Source organism: Orcinus orca, chromosome 21 (assembly GCF_937001465.1).
Source record: "Orcinus orca chromosome 21, mOrcOrc1.1, whole genome shotgun sequence".
In the NCBI taxonomy this organism is placed as follows: Eukaryota; Metazoa; Chordata; class Mammalia; order Artiodactyla; family Delphinidae; genus Orcinus; species Orcinus orca.
Genome location: NC_064579.1, coordinates 15,308,196 through 15,329,726, shown reverse-complemented (window position 1 = coordinate 15,329,726; position 21,531 = coordinate 15,308,196). Strand labels below are relative to the sequence as shown.

Genomic DNA, 21,531 nt, shown 5'->3' with positions numbered 1-21,531 from the left:
TTGGGATGATCAGAGGGTAAGTTTTCAGAGCACATGTAAATGACTGGGCATTTTAGTAAGTAGGGAGACTTTATCTGCTGAACATGAAAAATTTAGGTACTCTCATCTCTTGCATTCTCTTAAAGAGAACTTATAGTAATATGCTGAGAGAGTTATCAGAGGAAAGGAGATGGAAGTTTTCTGAAAAGTAAAAAGGATTACAATTTAATTGAACAGAATGGGAAAAATGGATCTATGAGGATACTTAGGATTACTGGGTAATATTAAGGTTCTACTTGAGTTTGGTCATTGTGAACCCATTATGATATCAGCTTCCTTGTTCGTGTGATTATTTCCAGCAATTCTGTTATGTGGGAAAAGACAGATTATCACCTAGATATTCATTCAGAGTTGGCATTTCTCAGTCTATGTGAACAAATGGAGAAGGAACAAGCATATTGAAAGTATTTGAAAGAGAATGATTGTAGTGATGACCTAGAGAAAGGGGATTTGAAAAGAAAGATGGCATAGTCAGAAAGGAATAAGGGGTAAGGAGAAGAGGACCATGCAAAGGATCAGAGGTCTTGGTAAACTGAAACTAAATATTGTAGTAGAGGCACTGGGGCAAGTGAAATGGATGAAGGTGGCAGTGACCAGAGTGTGGGAAGCTTTATTTGTGATTTTGAGAGTCTGTTTTCTGATTTCAGTGTGCAAACCATAGAGGTTGGTGGCCGAGGAAGAGTTGAGGAAAAGTAATTGTACGTGGCGAGGTAAAATAAATGACACCAAGTGCTTAAAATACAAAGAATGATCACAGGAATACAGAGTAAGAGAGTGAGCTGGTTTATAAAGTATTCATGAATATGAGTGTTTGTGTGTGTGTGTGTGTGTGTGAGTAAGTCACAGTGGGAATGACCAAGAGATGGTGAGTGGCATAAATGAGGACAGGAAGGGGGATGGAATAAATTGATGACAGGATTCTCAAAAATATATGGTATTTAGGAGAAAGAGGAACAATAGTGTGGATGTGGAACAAAGATATATAATGTACCTTCTGACTCTGAGCTACAGTGGTGTCTGAGAATTAATAGCCTTTAGGGAGGGATGCAGGTGGATCAGTATCCATAGGGGCTAATCAGAATTCAATTAAAGCGAAGAGGGAGAAAAATATTGTGAATAATGTTCGGGACATATGAGGATTTCCTTTGATCCTTCACATAGTTGATGTACAATAAACATTTATTGAATTCCTTGTTTTGATAGCATGTAAGGAATAAAAAGAAGACTAAGTTTACTGCCTTTAGACAGAGCCAATATGGCTTGAAGACTGGTTTGATATAGACTAAGATGAATACATCTAGTTATATCAATGTTGGTAGGATATTGATGACATTCAGAAATATTAGAACACAGTGCAAGGAAAATATGTATTTATTTGGGCACATTGAATTTGAGATGCAAAAAGAATTTTGTTTCAGGAATAATGTCCTTTTAAGTCTCAAGACTCCCACATATACATACACATGTCGTGAAAGTATATTTGTATTATAATAAGGTGTCATATCACAGTCCCCTCTATGTGTTCTGGATTGACCCTAAGATTCTTTGTTTTTCTCTCAGATTATATATTTTTAATTCAGAAAGAGTGCCTTTTATTGCATATTTTTATTAAGAGAGTTGACTACGATCATCTTGTTTCTATTTACTTAGCGTTTAGATTTTATGTATCTCTTTATAGTCTATACATTTGAGTCCCCACTTTTTAAAATTCATTTTGATTGGGTAGTGAAAGGATACTTTGCATCTGATTCTCAAAGATTTGTAATATAAATAAGTTAAGAATTACCTAGTGGATAAAATATTGCATAAATTAAAAACAACAGAAAACTCAAGACAGCAAGACATAGTAGACTAATGGTGGTAGATTGCACTTAGCTATTTTAAACAATATACATAAAGCATTGTGACATACTACCTGGCACATAAGAACTCATGAAATAATTTATTATTAATATTATATAAACTTATTATCTCATTTAATTATACTAACTAATGAGGTATGCATGCTTATGTCAGTTCACTAAGTAGAAGCTTATGTCAGTTCACTAAGTAGAAAGCTAAGTATCATGGCTTCTCTATTCTAAATTACTATCTTGAATACACCCATTTTATAAGACAATAAAACTAGGACACCATCCCAAGAATGTGAATATAAAATCTTTTGTCCCATTATAGTAATGAAAATCACGTAAGGTCTCAAAATTTATAGTTGGGATAAAATATAGACAGTAGCAAAGGAAAACTGTCTGATCTGTAATAACATCAACCTCATCGTTTAAGGAGGGATATAATTATCAAAATATAAACACTACTTTTATTCTCTATTATGCCATTCTCTTTTCTTATATACTTTCCCCCTCTCTTGTCTTACCAGTCCTGCCATCACGCATATGATAACTGGCCAAGCAATTCATCTTTGCTATAAGCTTGGTGAAAAAGCCAAAACATATGAGCTAAGTGCACTGAAGAAAGGGTAAAATTAATAGCAACAAAAGCGTAAAAACATGACTTCCTTGGTGGAAAGTTGTTCAGAGTCAATGTCACACAAATTTTCTTTCCAACCACCAAGGAATCAACAGTAATAATCATTATTAGTGGTGGTGTTTCCCAATATTTAGTAAGACAGTGTATAAAATCTAAGTGCCTTGAAGAAACCACAAGAAATTTAAGATTTAAGGGCTCAGGAACAATAGTATTAAAAGAAGTCAAAGCAAGATTCTTCTTGGAGTCATACTTTATATGACTACAGTATTAATGATGAACTTGCATTTAGCCTAGTCCCTTAGAAAATTCAGTGTTAACAATATTCCTACTTTTTAAAGGGAAGAATTTAGTAGTGTTAGGCAGAGGAGTAAAACCTTCCCTTTAGGTTACAGAAACATTTAATCATCTTGATTCTCTCCTACTCTGCTATAATGTATATTACATTAACTAGATTTATATTCCTACCTATCTTTGAAAATGCAATTTTTAAGACATTTTCCACGTTTTGTTATATCAGAACAAGCAGACCATTCATTTATATGGATTCAGAATAGGACCATCCTAGTTATCATCCATAGCATTATGTTATTATATTTGACAATGATGGAAGCTTGTGTATGTAGTATGCCTCTACCAGTAATAAAAGTAGATTAGATTAATTTGTTCCTAATTCAAATTTGATTCCATTTGAACAAAATCCCAAATCCTATGGCTCGGAACAAAGTCTGTATTTGACTTCCACAACTTAAAAAGACATTGACAAGATGAAAAGGAGTTGAGCAAATCCCCAAAGCTGATTAATATTTATATTTAGACCTAGTTCATTTTCACCAAGATCAAGTTGTTATTTAACAGACCAAGTTAAAGAATGAGTTTTTACCAGAGGCCAGCTAATATTTATTTTCTCTAAGGACTAAAAAATTGGAACCTGATACATGATGATTCAGATTAGAAAAAATAGAAAATGTTTTGAAGTTTCGGAGTTATTAACTATCACAATGAATATTATTATTATTAAGGCTGTGAATTTCCTTTTCATATGTTAAGATTGGCCTCCTTCTATCATCCATGTGGGATAATATATGCATCTTTAGCTGCCAGAAGTTGTGCAGTGAAAACAGCTACATTTAACATTGTGATGTGATAATATACGCTATAGTTGAGGATTCTCCTTGTGCCTCTGCTTTTTTGTTAATAAAGTAGATTCAGATTTTATTTTTATTGTGAAATAATTAGAGAGATTTATGGAGTCATCTATCCTAGTCAGCTTGTTCTCTTTATTATAGAATGGGTTAAAAAGAAAGTTTAATCTTTAAAAAAAATCCTCTAAGAATTCAAGATTTGCATGCATGTCATTGTGGTAACCTGTAGCTTTTGTGTACCCAGTTGTCTACAGTTATAGTTTCTTTTTTTTAAAAAAAAAAGCAGTAAACAGATGAACCTGAACCTTAAATTATTTAACATATTGTAAAGTTTGTAAATGTATGTTTTAGGAATGTTCTGTATAAGTTCAAAGAAAATCAGAGATGAACTCACATAACTAGTTTTTGTACATTTCCATGAAAAATAGCATGTTACACATTGCAGGTTTTCAATCACTTGTCTGCAGCTACACTCAACATGCTCCTGAATATTTCATTGCACTGGTTGTACATGTAGTTGCTGTTATTTTTAACAACAGCTGTGTAAAAATAACCCAGAGGCTGAATTCAGGAAATGAAGTTGAAGTTTATTGAAATTTGAGGAAAGACTGTCCAATGATATATAGAAACAAGGAAATAAGTTGATTTTGCCCTTTATAAATGAACAAAATTGACTAGTAAATGAGCCAAGTTGTCCTTCAATTCTGTAACAAATGTCCACTGAAAGTTTTGATTATTAAAATCTATACAATTAAAACATTATATACCCCTTGTTACATGGGTATACTATCAAAACCTTTACCTTTACCTTATTTCAGCGATAAGCATAATTGACAATGTTATAGCTCTGAGGTTTTATGTAGACATTAAAAACTCGTATAATGAAAATTAAGCAAAAATGAGGACTTTTTCAGTAAGAATAATTAACCAAGTTTTTTCAGGTTAAAAATAAATGTACAATTTTAAATTAAATGGCGAACTAATATGGCTACTGATTCTCTTCCTCTTAAAAGCTTAACCTGAGAGAGGTTCCAGAAACAAGATAGGATTATGAGTCTTGTAACCTAACAGAAAAACTTTGATAACACAGTTATAAAATGAGTGTATGGCTTCCCTGGTGGTGCAGTGGCTGAGAGTCCGCCTGCCGATGCAGGGGACGCGGGTTCGTGCCCCGGTCCGGGAAGATCCCACATGCCACGGAGCGGCTGGGCCCGTGAGCCATGGCCGCTGAGCCTGCGCGTCCGGAGCCTGTGCTCCACAACGGGAGAGGCCACAACAGTGAGAGGCCTGCGTACCGCAAAAAGAAAAAAAAAAGTGTTAACTGTGTTCTAATAAAACTTCATTTATGGACCACTTACATTTAAATTTCATACAATTTTCATGTGTCATAAAATACTATTCTTAATTTTTTAATTTTAATTTAAAAATGTAAAAAATATTCTTAACTTGTAGGCTGTTGAAAAACAAACAGCAGGTAGGATTTGCCAAGTGAGCTGTAATTTACTGATCCCTAAGCCAAAAGGAAAAAGACTGGGTCTAAGGGGTCTTCCAAAAGAGGGGTGGGATAGGGAGGATGGGAGAGAGACACAAGAGGGAGGAGATATGAGGTTTTATGTAAATGTGTAGCTGATGCACTATGTTATAAAGCAGAAACTAACACGTTGTAAAGCAATTATACTCCAATAAAGATGTTAAAAAAAAAAGTCATCAGAAATGATTGAAGAAAGAATTAGAAAAAAGTTGAGCTATGAAGTAAAAAATTATGTAATCTAAGTACCCATCAATAAATATATATCTAAAATTCACACAGTGATCATTTCTAGAGGTAGGAATTTAGGGTACTTTTATTTTTTTTCCTATTTTTCTAAAATCCCCATAATGAACATGTTATGTTTTTATTATTAGGAAATAAATCATTTTAAATCTGGAGAAAAAATTTGATCTCTAAATTTGTTAATATCTATTTTTCCAATTTGCCTAGTGTATATCAAGTAGTCATCAGTTTTCATAACATTGTTTAAGAGAGAAGTGGGACACAAAGTTTCAGATTAATGTATCTCAAAATTAGCTGTAGTCAGAATCTTTTGTTTGGACAATAGAGTTCATCTCTGGTGGATTTTAAAACGATAAGACATGCCTACATCTGTTTGCTTTCTTTTTACCTCTAATGGTACCTCTGCAAATGCTCAATTAGGCCCTTGATTTTGCATTTTCAAAAATAAATTGGGTAGCTGCAGTTTGATGATCAGAAGCTAAAAGAACACCTCATGATATTGTTTAGTTTGTAGTCTCGACAAATACTTCTTCAGATTAAAAGCTCAAAATACTGGAATTTTTTTTACAGGAGATTTGGTTCTATTAGTGACCCCTGAATTGATCTCTGCAACATAACCGTCCTTCTCCATCAGACGTCACCAAAATGCTATGTGATTCACTACAAGTACTAGCACTGATTCTTTTGCCAAAAGCAAATGGTGACGAATCACAGCAACTGTTTGTTACTAAAAAAGGAAAATTTATCATTTTGACCAAAAAGATACTTGTGACTGATGAATAACATAAACATTAGAAAATATGGTCTCCTTTTGATGTGGTTCATCAGATTGGTACCACTCTTTATGCCATTACTGCCACCCACTGTTGGCAGTCTATAATTATCCTTGCCTGGAGTCAGGAAGGAAACTCCAGGCCAGAGTTTTGATGGTGAGAAGACATGTGTGCATATAATCTCCAGATCCAGTGACTTATTTTCCTTTTTTCTTTATTTGTTGCAATTCTAGAGTTTTTTGGTAAAACTGGAAGTGGATTGCCTATTTATTCTTGATTGGTCAACTCAAGAATGGTGTACAACTGCTTCCTCTGATGCAAGCAAACCAAGAAAAAGTAAATAAACCAGCCATCTAAGGTAGTTAGATAAACCTCAGGTAACACTGGCTTTTACATGTTGGTGTCATGAAAAGTCATGAGATAGTAGAGGAATGGGTTCTGTTTTTGCTTCACTACGGCTCCATCCATTCACCTGGCTTGCTAGAGGTCCCAGTGACTGCTTGTAATGGTATCCAGTTATGCAGCCAGATCTCTACTGTTGCTGCTGTAACTGTTCCTATAAGAGATCGTGAAACCCCATGCTTGACATTGACAGAAAAAAGATCCCTGCAAGCTTGACTGACCAGTTCCGTGAGAGCTCTGAATTCCTTAAACACAAGCCAGGAGTGTGGGGGGAGTTAGGACCTTGTGGCACAGCCTTTGATCAGTAGGGTTTAGGGAACCAGGTCATTATTGCCCCTGACAGATGATTATCCTCAGATATCACTGTTTATAAGGCTTCTCTGATGATGAATGTCAATCAGTGGCCAGCTGGGTAACTCTTCTCATTATATGTGTTCTTCCTTCTTCCCTGTCTCACTGCTCCCCACTTCCCCGCCACTATTTCCCAGGGACAACTTGCACTCCTTAATTTAGTGTTAGCACATAAACTTTTATCTCAGGCTCTGATTTCTAGAGACTTCAAGCTAGGATAGGCAATTAAGGTTAAATTAGGTAGCAAAACAAAAGTGGAGCAATGGCTTCCTATTGTTTCACTTTTAAGAGACATTTCCTCATTAAATGCCTAGACTGAGAACTAGGGCCTTTTCCTTAAAACATCCATTTATCAGGGGAGAGACATGGCATTCTAGGAGTTTATGACAGCAACTGACATATTTTTGTGGGCTGAGAATTTAAAAGCATCCTGTGAATTGTTAGAGATAATTCTCATGGGCATTGTGTGTATTTTGAGTCCATCAAAAATGTGAAGTCCTATGTAGACGCAGAGCGTAGCAGAACAGCAACTTCTTCATTATGATATTTTAATGGGGTACTACTGCTGTTAGTAAGCCAACTATTTGGTCTGGTAATTGCAAGCAGATTCAACTTTATAGCTGGAAGATTATACCTATAGATGCCAAACCCGTTGGCAGAATACATGCTGCTTGGAAAGTAGCGATGTAAAGAATACGGAAACCTCTGAGAGCCTGTTATCACCATCTCCCAATCTTTCATCCTCCTTTAAGACCTTTTCAGCTTGACATGAGTTGCCCGATAACAAGTAGTTGATCAGGAGCATCTTAATGCACTCGCTACCTTACAATATTGCTTCTATGCGTACTTTCACCATTGAGGTCATTTTGCTCCTTGTGGTCTTGATTTAACTATTTAGAGGTCTGAGTAAGAGGAAGCAGATCACTTAGATGTTGTGATATTCTAGTGGCTATTAAACTGTTTGAAAATAAGTAGAACTAATAAATATTATGTATTTTACACAATCAATCCTTTCATTTCAATCTTCCCACTTATGTTCCAGCTGATATGCTTGTGATGCATTTTTCCTCCCATCAACATACTAACAATTTAGCAACTCTTAATTCATTGATCATTTATTGATTGATTGATTATAATAAGGAGACCACCCTTCTGTCAAGTTGAAAAGACAGATAGATATGTGAACAAATAATATAGTGTGATACCTGTATTAAGAGCATACTGTCTGGAGGTAGAAGAAATTAGGAAGTGACTATTTCTGAGTGGAGGAGTAAAATATCATTTGTGCTGGCATTTGAAGTTCAGCAGATAAACAAAGAGGAAGGTATTTCATGAAAAGGAAACAGGTTTGCAAAAGTTGGAAATTATGAAAGAACATGGCCCGTTCAGCAACCTCTTTGTAGTGGAATATTGCTGAACTTTAAGGAAGTGGAAGTGGAGAATGATGGCAGTCAGTAATGGGGAGTTAGGCAGATGTCACACTGAAAAAGTTGGCTGTATCATTCTGGGGAAGTTGGACTCTATTTGATATGTGAAAGAAAACCAGAAATGATTTAAACAGTGGGCAGACTGGTAGGAGAGAATAAAATAATCAAATTAAAATTTTTAGAATCATACCCTTGAAGACAGCATAGGGTCCTGACTAGAAGGAGAAGAAAGTATTGTAGGGAAATAGTTAGGAATGTTTTAGAACATTCCAAGTAAGGGGTAAGCACCTAAATTAAGTCAGTAGATATCGCATAGGTGTGGAGGGAGACAAAGATTCTAGTGATAGAAAAGATGTAAAATCATTAAGAACTGATAAAAACTTTGTTGATGATCTCATGGGAGAGAAATAAATCAAGAATCACTTACATGTTTCTTTATGAGAACACATGGTGCAGGATCTAAATTAAAAATCACTTCAATCATTCAAGAAAAGCACAGTTATTGAATACCTGCTACATTTCAATCACTGTGATAAGCACTGGGGATGCAATAATGAATGCTACATGTTCTCCAAAAGTTTATGACAAGATGATTAAATGGAATTCTTTTAATCACGGTTTCAGTTGAGACCCAAGAAAATACACACTACATTTCAAAGTAAAGTGTAAGACTACCATACCGGACTTGTAAAAGAGGCATCAGAAAATAATTTATACCATTCATAATGCCCAGCAAACTGAGTGTACACCAGTACAGGGGTTCTGTATAATAGAAGAGAGTTTTTAAAGAGCTTTTCATGTATGAGTGCTCTGCTGTTCCCCAAAGGAGAAGTGTGCTCACCTCTAGCCCAGGGAGTGGCTCCAGTTGGGGAATGCGATATGTTCCCTTGGACTCAGTAGGCAAAGTGGACCAATGTTTGACTCAAGCCTGAGAGATTAAAAGGTGGGAGGCTGGCACATTGGTTCGGCTTTCACTGCTCAAGTTTGGCAGACTAAGAATGCTGAGTGTTTCTCCTGAACCAGAGCTAGCTTGGGGCTGTCTTCCAGCTAAAGTGGGCTATCAGCAGGGATAAAGTGGCTTGTACACGCTGGGCTTCAGGATTCCCAGGTGTAAGGAAACAGTTTCAAACTACAGGCTGGAGGAGAAGCATTCCATTGTATAAAGGATCCTGCAAGGGAGGGATCTCCAGCAGCTGGGAGGTGTCCCCAGTGAATCAAAGAAACAAGTTTTCCAAAAAGATGAAACAGAGTCTCCTCTAAGCATCTTCAATGGGCATAAAGTGCTAACTCCAGCCCAGGGCAGTATTAGTGAAGGAAGAACATGCCCTGTCCCTTCATTTCTTCCCCCACCCCCCTCATGTTCTGATACTGATTAGAAGGAAAAGGATGTGTAGAAGTGCTGAGTGGTCAAAGAGAGGAAGGAAATGTATCTCCTCTTTTAAGTGTAAAGGCAGCTAGAGTCAGCAGTCCCCAGCTGAGGGAGAAGAGAGGAAGTGTGAAGCGCTTGAAAAGTACACCAGATTAAATGCATTGCTTACTACAAAGAGGACTTTCCATTTTCTGAGAGTATCCAGAAGATTCATTGGGCTTTGACTAGATTTCATCCAAAGGGATGGGGAAGAAGTTGTTCTACTGAGTGGGTTGGAATAAGCAATGGAGGAGAACCAAACTGAGATCTAATGTCCCTCCATGGGTTAACATTTGGTTTCCATGATTAGAAAGCTTGCAGTTTTCAAATGTTTAAATATTTGACCTTGGTTAGTTAACTGAAATTTGACTATGAGTCAGGAGACCTAGGCACTAGCTCTGACCTTTGTAACTGTGGGCACATGGTCAGACCACCCCATGTTCTCTGTGTTCCCATGTGTACATTAAGGAGTTAAACTAGTTGATCTCAGTGAAGTCTCATGTAAAAATCTAAAATTCTGAGTTTAGATGAATAATATTACTCTGACATATTTCTCTTGTTTAAGAAATGCTAATGACTGGAAAAATCTGAAGTAAGGATATGGGTCTGCCAAAAGTCTAGGGAGCAAAAGAATGTGAGGCCACAATTTCTACTTTACAGTCCTCAAAGAATTATTACTGTTATTCTCATAGCAGCTTTGCAGTGTATATAATAATGTCTCTGATTTGAATGCCTTGGAAACATGAATACAAAAGTATAAACAGCAAAATTTTTGTGGAAAAAAAAAAGCGTAGAGAAAGGACATATTTGAGGTTGTTGAAATAAATGTGTATGAAGTCTCCAAATGAATATCATTTGAAAGAAGACTGAATTTGGGATACCTTTTGAAGGAGACTGTCATATAATAACATGTTTGGAAAGTAAGAGAAGTCTGTATTAAATTTTGGTAACACACACACACACACACACATACACACACACAAGAACAGTTAGTGTACAGATTTGTAGTTTTTTATAACTTAAACCTGTAATCTAAAATCAAGCTCAGTTTGGCCTCTTCAAACGTTTCTAGTTAAAGTCCATCAGAATTTAAAACAAATGGCTTGTGCCTAATTTAGTAAGATGAAATATTTATATAAATCAACTATTTCCTTTTGTGGGCAAAATTAGTCATAAACTTTAAAAATGCTGAAAGAAAGGTGTTGAATTCACTTGAAATTTCTATTAAACTCCTCTTATTTTCAGTACTTTATTTTTTCTATGAAATGTTTAGAATAAAATTAATTTTACTATAATTTAAAACAGCAATAATAGTTTAAGAAATTGAGTTCTTAAAATTCTGTTAATATATACAAATAAAATATCAATAAAATAAGCAAATATTAAAATACTAGAATATATTTAGAAAGAGATTTAACAAAAGAAAGATAACTTGAAGACTTTCCCCCTGAAGCCTGTTTCTAACAAGTAGTATCAGGAGAGAAGGCCATCTGTCTGAGTGCTTACTTGTTAGAAATCTATAGGTATATTTACTAAAAATAATCCCATCTTTCTTGTAAAACAACAAAAAGAATTTAACAACTTTAAAATCTCTAAGACATTGACAGTATTCAGGTTGCATTTGATATTGTCTGTTTCTTTTCTTTGTTAAGGATAAGTACTGAAATACTTGTACTTAACAAGTATTTACCCAACACACATGATAGTATATTAAAATGCATGCTATCCCATATCTTTGGATTTTATTGGTTGAAGATTCAGGATAGAATATTTAAATATTCTAAACCTTTAAACATAGGGATTGGGTAGTGTGGTAGTGTAATTAGACATTTTAATTGATAGTATTAGAAATCTACATTTAAATGCTATTATAAGGATTGAGAAATTTCACCAGAAGATTCGATGAGCACTAACTTCTGGGAATGTCCTGGGAGAGTGGGAAGACTTGAGTTGGATGTCCATCTCAGGGCTCTTTGTGTGGGAGAAATGTGTGGCATATGAGCATCATTTTAGGAAGAGTAAGAGAGAGGATTTCTTCCGTTCAAAACCAGAGACATTTTACTGGAATATAAAGGAAGGAATTATTAAGTCCTTTTCAAGGTGTAATATGTGTTGTAAATAAAATATAATAACTGAGCCTAGGACAAAGCAACTAGGAAGAATAACACAGAAGAGGAACCATATTCTATTGTTTTTATTTTATGTATTATAAACTTTTATAAATATTTTGTACCTATTTAAAAGTCTTAATGAATTATTGTCATTAAGGAAAAACTCTTTATTATGACACTTAGGTGATCAAAACATTCCACAAATAAAATTAGAAGATTTTATAGCACTCTTATTTTACTTAAATGTAAACTTCATTTATTTTTAATTTGACCTTCACACTTACGTTTGACTTGATGTATATAGGGGAAATAGATTGTCATCATCCTTTCCATTTCAGAGTCAATCCAAGTTAATTCATGAAACAACAAATTTCCACATATGACATTAGGTTACAAGTCAAATTATGACTATTCAGAGCAAAGGAAACAAAAACAAAAATAAACAAATGGGACCACAGCAAACTAAACTTTTTTTTATTTGCTACCACAGATTCTTCTGTCCAGCACAAGTCAAAGAGGAGGTTATAGCAAGCTGTTCAATATTATTATGAATACAGTACTGATATTTTGAAATAAATTTGGAGTCCTCCCCTAGTACGTCAGAAACATCCAGTAACATAGTATTATGGTGAATATTATTTACTCTCCAAACCAGACGTGTTAAAGATTGAAAGAGTGTCCCACTGTTACCGAATTCAGGTTTGGCTATTCGCCACCTGAGAGCCAGTACTCCAGACGCAAATGTTGGTAGAAACATAAAAGGGGCTTTAATCATAAAACCAGCAATCTGGGGAGAAGGTGGACTCGTGTTCCAAAATCAGCTCCAAAATTCTGCTCGGCCATGACAGATTTTACATATAGTCACTGAAAGAAGCTCGTCTACATCTGCTTATTCGAAATGGTACACTGTATCTCCCCTACTGCATGTTATGTGGCTATGGTAACACAGATCCCAGTGCTTTCTTCATGATGACTGGCCCACGCCACAACTGTTTCTGAGGTTACCTCGTTAATCCATCCACTCAGACATCATGGATTTTGCTCTTGGTTGCTTTGAGCATAGACAACAGGAAGGGTTTCAGAGGCTCATCTTTGCTTAGAAGATCCGAGCATGTGAGAACGGCCTTTCAGGTCCCCCATGATTTCCACACTCTTCACTACGGTTTCATGTCACAATCTTCTCTACAGTTCATTGTATGGAAGTGAATGGACTTCAGTTCCCCATTTTGCTCTTTTCCTTCTGCCTTTCCTTGGTCTCTTACCACTACCAGAAATGTCTTCCATTTTCCTTAGGTTCTTCCCTTCTCCTGGCTAACTCCCACACACTAGTTATCACTCAGTGTGAACATCGTGTCTTGAAGAAAACTTTCCCTACCTAAGTCTGGCTGTCTTCCAGACTTTGACATTTTCTTTAGCCTTTTTCAAAAAGAACTGTAGGACCAACAAGAAATTAGTACTGGCCAAAAAATACATAGGACTGTGTGGGTTGTGGGTTTCAGACACTTCTAGAAAATAACAAACACTTTAATCCTTCTTAGGAAAGTAAATGAGGCAGGTAAATGAATACTGTCAATTAAATATTGAGTTTGTAAGTATGCTGTAAATCCAAAACGACTCAAAAAGTGTCAAAATTGAGATATCAGAAGTGCCAGAATTGAAGACTGTAGTGAACTGATATTGGTTTTCATAGTTGTGCTAGACATTCAAGGTTGGTACTCAAAAAGAATCAGATGAGGTAGCACTGGACAGGGTTCAAATAGACAGACATATAGTGGTCCAACATAATTCCAGTAGACTCTTGCTGGCCAGGGCTGGCCTTCCCAGTTATGCTAAGAGCTGTCTTAAAGGTGCCACATGGAATCAGACACTAGTACAAGTTAATTTTTTTTAATGACAGTTTTGATGATTTTGGTTAAGGATGAAATGATTGGTCTTATTGTAAATTCCCAGAGCTTGAAAACTGACCAAAAAAGTCATTTTCTTGTCTTGTGGATGTTATCAGAGATAGCACACAGACCTCAAAATACAAATCTTCACAATAGTATTCTTAATGATCTTTAAATCTTTTCATGGACTGAAACTGTAGTACCATGCCCTTCTGTATTTTCCTCTCATAAACCACTATACTTCTATGTGCCTTCTACAACTGGTTTAAGGAAATTTTCAAATGTTATTGTTTACTACATAGTGTTTAAGAATATCCCTACTTCCATTAAACACAAACATAACAGTGAAAACAGAACTAAAGCAAAAAATATTTATTTTAATGTGAAGTGATTCCAAAACCAGATCTATCTTCTTACTCTTCAGGAAATGCTTATTTAATTTAAAATTTCAGGAAAAAAAATATGTAAAAAACACAAATGCAGATAAATGTTAGTATAAAAGAAGGTGATAAAGGATTTCTCAATTTTGTTTTTGTTTATTTAGTTCTTGTGACACAGTGGGTACTTGGGGTATAGGATTATGCCTCTCACATCTGACTTTTTTTTAATTTAGAAAGCTGTGTGTGTGTGTGTGTGCGCGCGCACATTGTTTTTTTAAGCATTGTTTGAACACCTTTTGATTGGGCTTTGCATCTTTTTTTTCTAGGTTTTATTATATATCATGATATATATTTTATGATGATAAATTATATATGGGTTATTTATTCAAGGCCGTTGACATTTTTAAATTTGAATACAGTAAAAAGGCAAAAGACTAATATAATAAATTATTTTAACAATATAAAAAAGATAATATATGTCTTTTTAAAATTGAACATAGAAATTAGAGGGAACAAATTCTTTATAGATGATACTTTGATGGGACTAGATAGTTCTGTCTAATTAATTCTTATACTTTCCAATACTACTAGCCAAATGGGGTATTAGATTTTAAATTGATTGACATTAAATTTTTTTTTAAATTACTTCCTCATTTGGTGAATATTTTGACAAGTAAATTTAAGGATAACTATAAATCATCTAGTTAGCTCAGTCAGCTTATACTTGACATTGATCCAAATGAACAGGTTAACTTTGCATTGTTCTACAGAGGCTGGTAAATACTGTGTTCAGTCAAACTTTTTAAGGAAGTAAACATTATAGACCTTTAGTAAAAAAATAATTTTTTTTTTTTTTTTTTTTTTTGCGGTACACGGGCCTCTCACTGTTGTGGCCTCTCGCGTTGCGGAGCACAGGCTCCGGACGCGCAGGCTCAGCGGCCATGGCTCACGGGCCCAGCCGCTCCGCGGCATGTGGGATTTTCCCAGACCAGGGCACGAACGTGTCCCCTGCATCGTCAGGTGGACTCTCAACCACTGCGCCACCAGGGAAGCCCTAAATTGAAATTTTTAAAAATTGGTGATCTGTATGACCTCAATACCAAAGAAATATTTACAGTAAACTCACACTTTAATAACAAGAACATAAACTAGCAAAACATTTATTTGCTTTAAATAAATTAAATGTAATTGTTTAGAGAGGGTCTCTCTTCTTAAAATATTTTACTAAGTATCATTCTACTAGTTTCAAGTATCAGCTCAGTTTTTTATGTGTTAGAGGTAAGGGAATATAATTCTGCTTGGGCAATATCTGATGGCTTAACAATATAGTAAAATTTCATATTGCAAAATTTGGTTTTGTTTTCTAAAGGAATATAATTTGCCTTTTTCTTAAACATTTTTGTGGGACCACTTCTGTTAATGTGTCTTTTTTAATAAACCAGGTATATATATTATACATGGTATAACTGGAACACCCCATGATAAATTGAAAATTGGATTTACATTGTAAAATGTAATGTCTCAAATCCACATACGGAGGTTACATAAGGCTAAAAATGTTTCTTCATAACACAAATGACTAAAATGTAGAAGGTAGTGTTTTAGCACTCTGGAATCAAACACAAAGATGCAGCCAAGTACGTGTCATGATGATGGTGAAGCTGCTTATTGAACATTTTGTAAGGTTAAAAACCTGCTCTCTGCCTTTGCATTATGCTGCACTACTTAGAATGTCTAATGATCTTTAGAAATCAGGTTGCCAGCATGAAGAAGGCAAGGACATATTGCTGCAATAGTTTCTATTTCTCATTTATTTCTATCATGATACATAAAATTCTCACACGTGAAGATTATAAAAGTTCACTTAAAATACCTTAAGATGTAGAAACTAATTTAATGCCTGTTTTCCTTGCTTGCAGGTAATCACAAGCACACCACATTAATCCAGTGAAATATTTAAATATTATTTTATGTTATATGGAAGGCACTTTATGAAAGCTCACTCACAATATTTCTGAAGATTTGAATGCTGTTTTTTGTCAGTTGACATAAATCTCAGCACTTGTTTTATTTGGAGAAGTAGTAGATCTTCTGCTAAATTTCTATCTATCCTGTCCATTAACTTACTGTACCTACAACCTGTAAGCCTAATGTTAACCTGTAACCTGTTAACCTTGGCTCATTCAGAATGTCAAGTGGATTTCTTGGGCTAGTCTAAGGTTCTGGACTATCTTTTTCAGTGTGAACTTGACTTTGTTCTAATGCATAACTAGAAGCTTCCCAGGAGATTAGGGATGTATAGGTCATGTGTAGTTTTCAGCATGCAGAGGACTAATGCACTGCTCCATATTTTTAATGAAATATCTCAGACTGGTGATTAATGGTGTAACTTTGGAGTCCAGAGAAACTCTGAATTGAAGGAAAAATTATATCCTTTTATTCCTAAAAAGGACATACCTACCTTTTAATTATTTCCATTATAATCTTCATATGTGGAGAAAAATAATATTTTGCTTAAATTATCTTAAGATGTGCAAATGATCGTCTAATATCCATATTCTCTGCTAGGATGTAAGGTAATCCTTCTTAAAATATAAAGAGATCTACTAATTAATGGTACTTCTTTTAAATAACACTACTGCATTACTTTGATTGATTTATAATTACAAGCCTAGCATCATCCAAAATGTCTGCAAGGTTCTTATTTCAACCAATTACCAAATACCCCTGCCATTTCATTGTATAAGTATATTGAAGCAAATTATCCATTTGTTGATCTTGAATTGTTAGGTAATATTATCTGTATTTATATCTAGACTTTCAGCATTGCTTAGTATCAGTTTAAATTGTCACAGCATTTATTATTTCATGTTATGTTCATATGCATAGTAACATAAATTTATACTATTATACATTACTTAACTTTTCTATTCCAGAAACGTAATATAATGAAAATGCACAAATATTTGGCAAAATATAAAAAAGAATACCAAGAAAGGCAGAACTGGATAAACTTAAAATAGAAATAGGACAAGATCAAAAAAAAGGAACCTCATATGGTTTTTACTCTTCAGTTTCAATTTTGACTTCAAGAATAAAAAAGGAACAGAAACACGGTTGCTTACATGATTTTAGTTTCTAAAATAAAGAAACATAACCAATTAATTAAAGAAAACAAAACTCTTCTTAACATAAATTGCCAAAGAAATTTGTTAAGTAGAATTTCATAAGGAGATCATGGAGCAAAATAGTAGAAAGTGTGAAAATAGTTTTAGAGTAAAAGCAGAAACATGTTTAATATAGTTTTATATTGTACCTTCCATAACATTTATGAGAACTTTTTTTTTTTTTTTTTTTTTTCCGGTACGCGGGCCTCTCACTGTTGCTCCGGCGCAGGCTCAGCGGCCATGGTTCATGGGCCCAGCCGCTCCAAGGCATGTGGGATCTTCCCGGACCGGGGCACGAACCCGTGTCCCCTGCATTGGCAGGCGGACTCTCAACCACTGTGCCACCAGGGAAGCCCTATGAGAACTATTTTTAAATTGAGCTAAAAAAACTGATTTTTGAGAAGGATTAACAAAGGAATAATCTTCAATTTATGTGTAATCAATCCACATAAATAGACAATAATAGATCTTTCAAGCAATCTTCTATAAATATTTTTCTCAGCTGAGATTGTAACAGGAATAAATATCAGAGAGTTTGATGGCATAGCTTCTGATAAAAGCCTGGAAAGATCATAATTTAGATTTGCTTGTTGTGAGTGGATTCATGTGATTGAGAACAACGCAAACAGATTGTAAGGTTAACTTGGTAGTGTAAAAATTTAAGAATTCTTATCTGATGGAAAGTTTTAGAGGAGTTGGTGGAAGCAAAGCCAGATCTTCCTCGTGTAAAAATATGGATTTTACCTTTAAGATTCATTGTCTTGGTATATAAAAACCTTCAGAGTCAAAAAAGAAGAAGAAAGAGAGAGAAAGAAAGAAATTTACAAACTGGGTGTCAAAAACTCATGGTAGGATTTATCAGTATATAGGGGATGTTATGTTAAGCAGGAGGCAAGTTATTTTGAGACCTGAGATATTCTGAGTTCAATTATCTTGCATAACGGCACGGCAGGAGTGTTAACAAGTTCCCTAGGCATCTCATGTTTTCCAACGCTAGTTAGCAAGTGCATCTTTTCTGAGGAGTGTCCTGTAACAAAAAAGTAAATAATGCCACAAAAGGAGACATTCATGGCACCTTATTTAATGTAGCCGCTGATTACACGGCAAAATCCATGTCTCATCTATGTATCTCTCTTATATCTTTCTTAGCCTTAGGTTATGTGGCACATTTTTCATGAATAGAATAAAGTAAATCTTAAGCTCCAAAGTTATGATAAAATATGGGTGAAGCACATGATCAAATAAAAGCATTTTATATATCACAAGCTTCAACCATCTCTGAACTTCCCCAACATATTCCAAAGAATATCGGATTAAACAAAGTACCTCTTGGAGAGAGAATAAGAGATAAACAATCATTTATTGAATAATTCATTTTAGTAAAGTCTTTTAGGCATGCTTCCTAACAAATGAGAAAGGTAATAACTCTAATGGCTGGGTAATGGAATATTTTGCAAGTTACTTGGTTTCCAATCAACTCCTTATTGCAAAATTGGAGATGTACCTAATTGAGTTGTTATCAATTATAAGATTAATGATAAATCAGTATGATGTGATTTTTTTAATGTACTTCAAAAAGCTTTCAAAAATTAAGTAACATTTGTATAATGAATCTCTTTTTTTTCTACCTACTTAATTATGAGAACAACTTTCTCAATCATACAGGAAAGGTAGAATATATCTCATGCTGAACCTTTTTAAATTCCAGCAATTCATTCACAAATATGTCAACTAATTGGGGGAAAAGAAGTATCTAAATCATTTTAAAAAGTGATTTTTATAAATTTCTGATAAGCTTTGGGGGGGTAGTATCTTTTTAAAAATTTTAACTGGGGTACGCATTTCTGATAAATGTGTACTTTTTGATTTATAAGCAAATTTGTAATATAATTGTCTTTTTATTCATTAAATATTAATTTTAATTTTACCTCAATCCAGAAGAATTATTTTAAAATCCATTGTCAGGAACTACAAAGAGCAAGCTGAAAGGATAGATGTGGTGTGTTTTATTGACTGGAAAAAGAAAACTGCACAACCTAAAAGTTGCAAATTATTCAGAGACATTGCTGAGGACTGTAGCCGGGAAGGCAGCCTCTCAGATATCTCTGAGGAACTGTTCCAAAGAGCAAAGGCAGGATCCAGGATACATAGGAGTTTTTGCTAAAAAAAAGAAAACATGTCGTCAGACATCAAATGATTACTGCTAATCACAAAAAATGTACATCTCAAGTTAATGATTTTAGTGTTTTCCTAAGTATGGGAAGATGCAAGATTCTGGACTCACTGAAATTATTTTTCCGTATGCATTTTTTTAACATCTTTATTGGAGTATAATTGCTTTACAATGGTGTGTTAGTTTCTGCTTTATGACAAAGTGAATCAGTTATACATATACATATGTTCCCATATCTCTTCCCTCTTGTGTCTCCCTCCCTCCCACCCTCCCTCTCCCACCCCTCTAGGTGGTCACAAAGCACGAGCTGATCTCCCTGTGCTATGCGGCTGCTTCCCACTAGCTATTTTACGTTTGGTAGTGTATATATGTCCATGCCACTCGCTCACTTTGTCCCAGCTTACCCTTCCCCCTCCCCATATCCTCAAGTCCATTCTCTAGTAGGTCTGCGTCTTTATTCCTGTCTTGCCCCTAGGTTCGTCATGACCATTTTTTTTTCTTTCTTTTTTTTTAGATTCCATATATATGGGTTAGGATATGGTATTTGTTTTTCTCTTTCTGACTTACTTCACTCTGTATGACAGACGCTAGGTCCATCCATCTCACTACAAATAACTCATTTTCATTCCTTTTTCTGCCTGAGTAATATTCCATTATATATATATGTGCCATATTTTCTTTATCCATTCATCTGTTGATGGACACTTAGGTTGCTTCCATGTCCTGGCCATTGTAAATAGAGCTGCAATGAACATTGTGGTACATGACTCTTTTTTTTTTTTTACATCTTTATTAGAGTATAATTGCTTTACAAGCGTGTGTTAGTTTTTTCTGCTTTATAACAAAGTGAATCACTTATACATATGTTCCCATATCTCTTCCCTCTTGCGTCTCCCTCCCTCCCAACCTCCCTATCCCACCCCTCCAGGTGGTCACAAAGCACCGAGCTGATCTCCCTGTGCTATGCGGCTGCTTCCCACTAGCTATCTACCTTACGTTTGGTAGTGTATATGTGTCATGCTTCTCTCTCGCTTTGTCACAGCTTACCCTTCCCCCTCCCCATATCCTCAAGTCCATTCTCTAGTAGGTCTGTGTCTTTATTCCTGTCTTACCCCTAGGTTCTTCATGACATTTTTTTTCTTAAATTCCATATATATGTGTTAGCATACAGTATTTGTCTTTCTCTTTCTGGCTTACTTCACTCTGTATGACAGACTCTAGGTCTATCCACCTCATTACAAATATCTCAATTTCATTTCATTTTATGGCTGAGTAATATTCCATTGTATATATGTGCCACATCTTCTTTATGCATTCATGCGATGATGGACACTTAGGTTGTTTCCATCTCTGGGCTATTGTAAATAGAGCTGCAATGAACGTTTTGGTACATGACTCTTTTTAAATTATGGTTTTCTCAGGGCATATACCCAGTAGTGGGATTGCTGGGTCATATGGAAGTTCTATTTTTAGTTTTTTAAGGAACCTCCATACCGTTCTCCATAGTGGCTGTATCAATTTACATTCCTACCAACAGTGCAAGAGGGTTCCCTTTTCTCCACAACCTCTCGAGCATTTATTGTTTGTAGATATATATATATATATTTTTTTTTTTTTTTTTTTTTTTTTGCGGTACGCAGGCCTCTCACTGTTGTAGCCCCTCCCGCTGCGGAGCACAGGCTCCAGACGCGCAGGCTCAGCGGCCATGGCTCATGGGCCCAGCCGCTCCGCGGCATGTGGGATCTTCCCAGACCGGGGCACGAACCCGTGTCCCCTGCATCGGCAGGTGGACTCCCAATGACTGCACCACCAGGGAAGCCCTGTTTGTAGATATTTTGATGATGGCCATTCTGACCAGTGTGAGATGATATCTCATTGTAGTTTTGATTTGCGTTTCACTAATGATTAGTGATGTTCAGCATTCTTTCATGTGTTTGTTGGCAATCTGTATTCCTTCTTTAGAGCAATGTCTATTTAGGTCTTCTGCCCATTTTTGGATTGGGTTGTTTGGGGT

At 35.3% G+C, this 21,531-nt stretch overlaps 1 protein-coding gene across 1 annotated transcript in view; it reads left to right on the top strand.

The window, feature by feature from the left end:
- Nucleotides 1-21,531, top strand: part of SGCZ (sarcoglycan zeta) — a 331,450-nt gene that overhangs the window by 194,102 nt on the left and 115,817 nt on the right. The window lies entirely within an intron of this gene.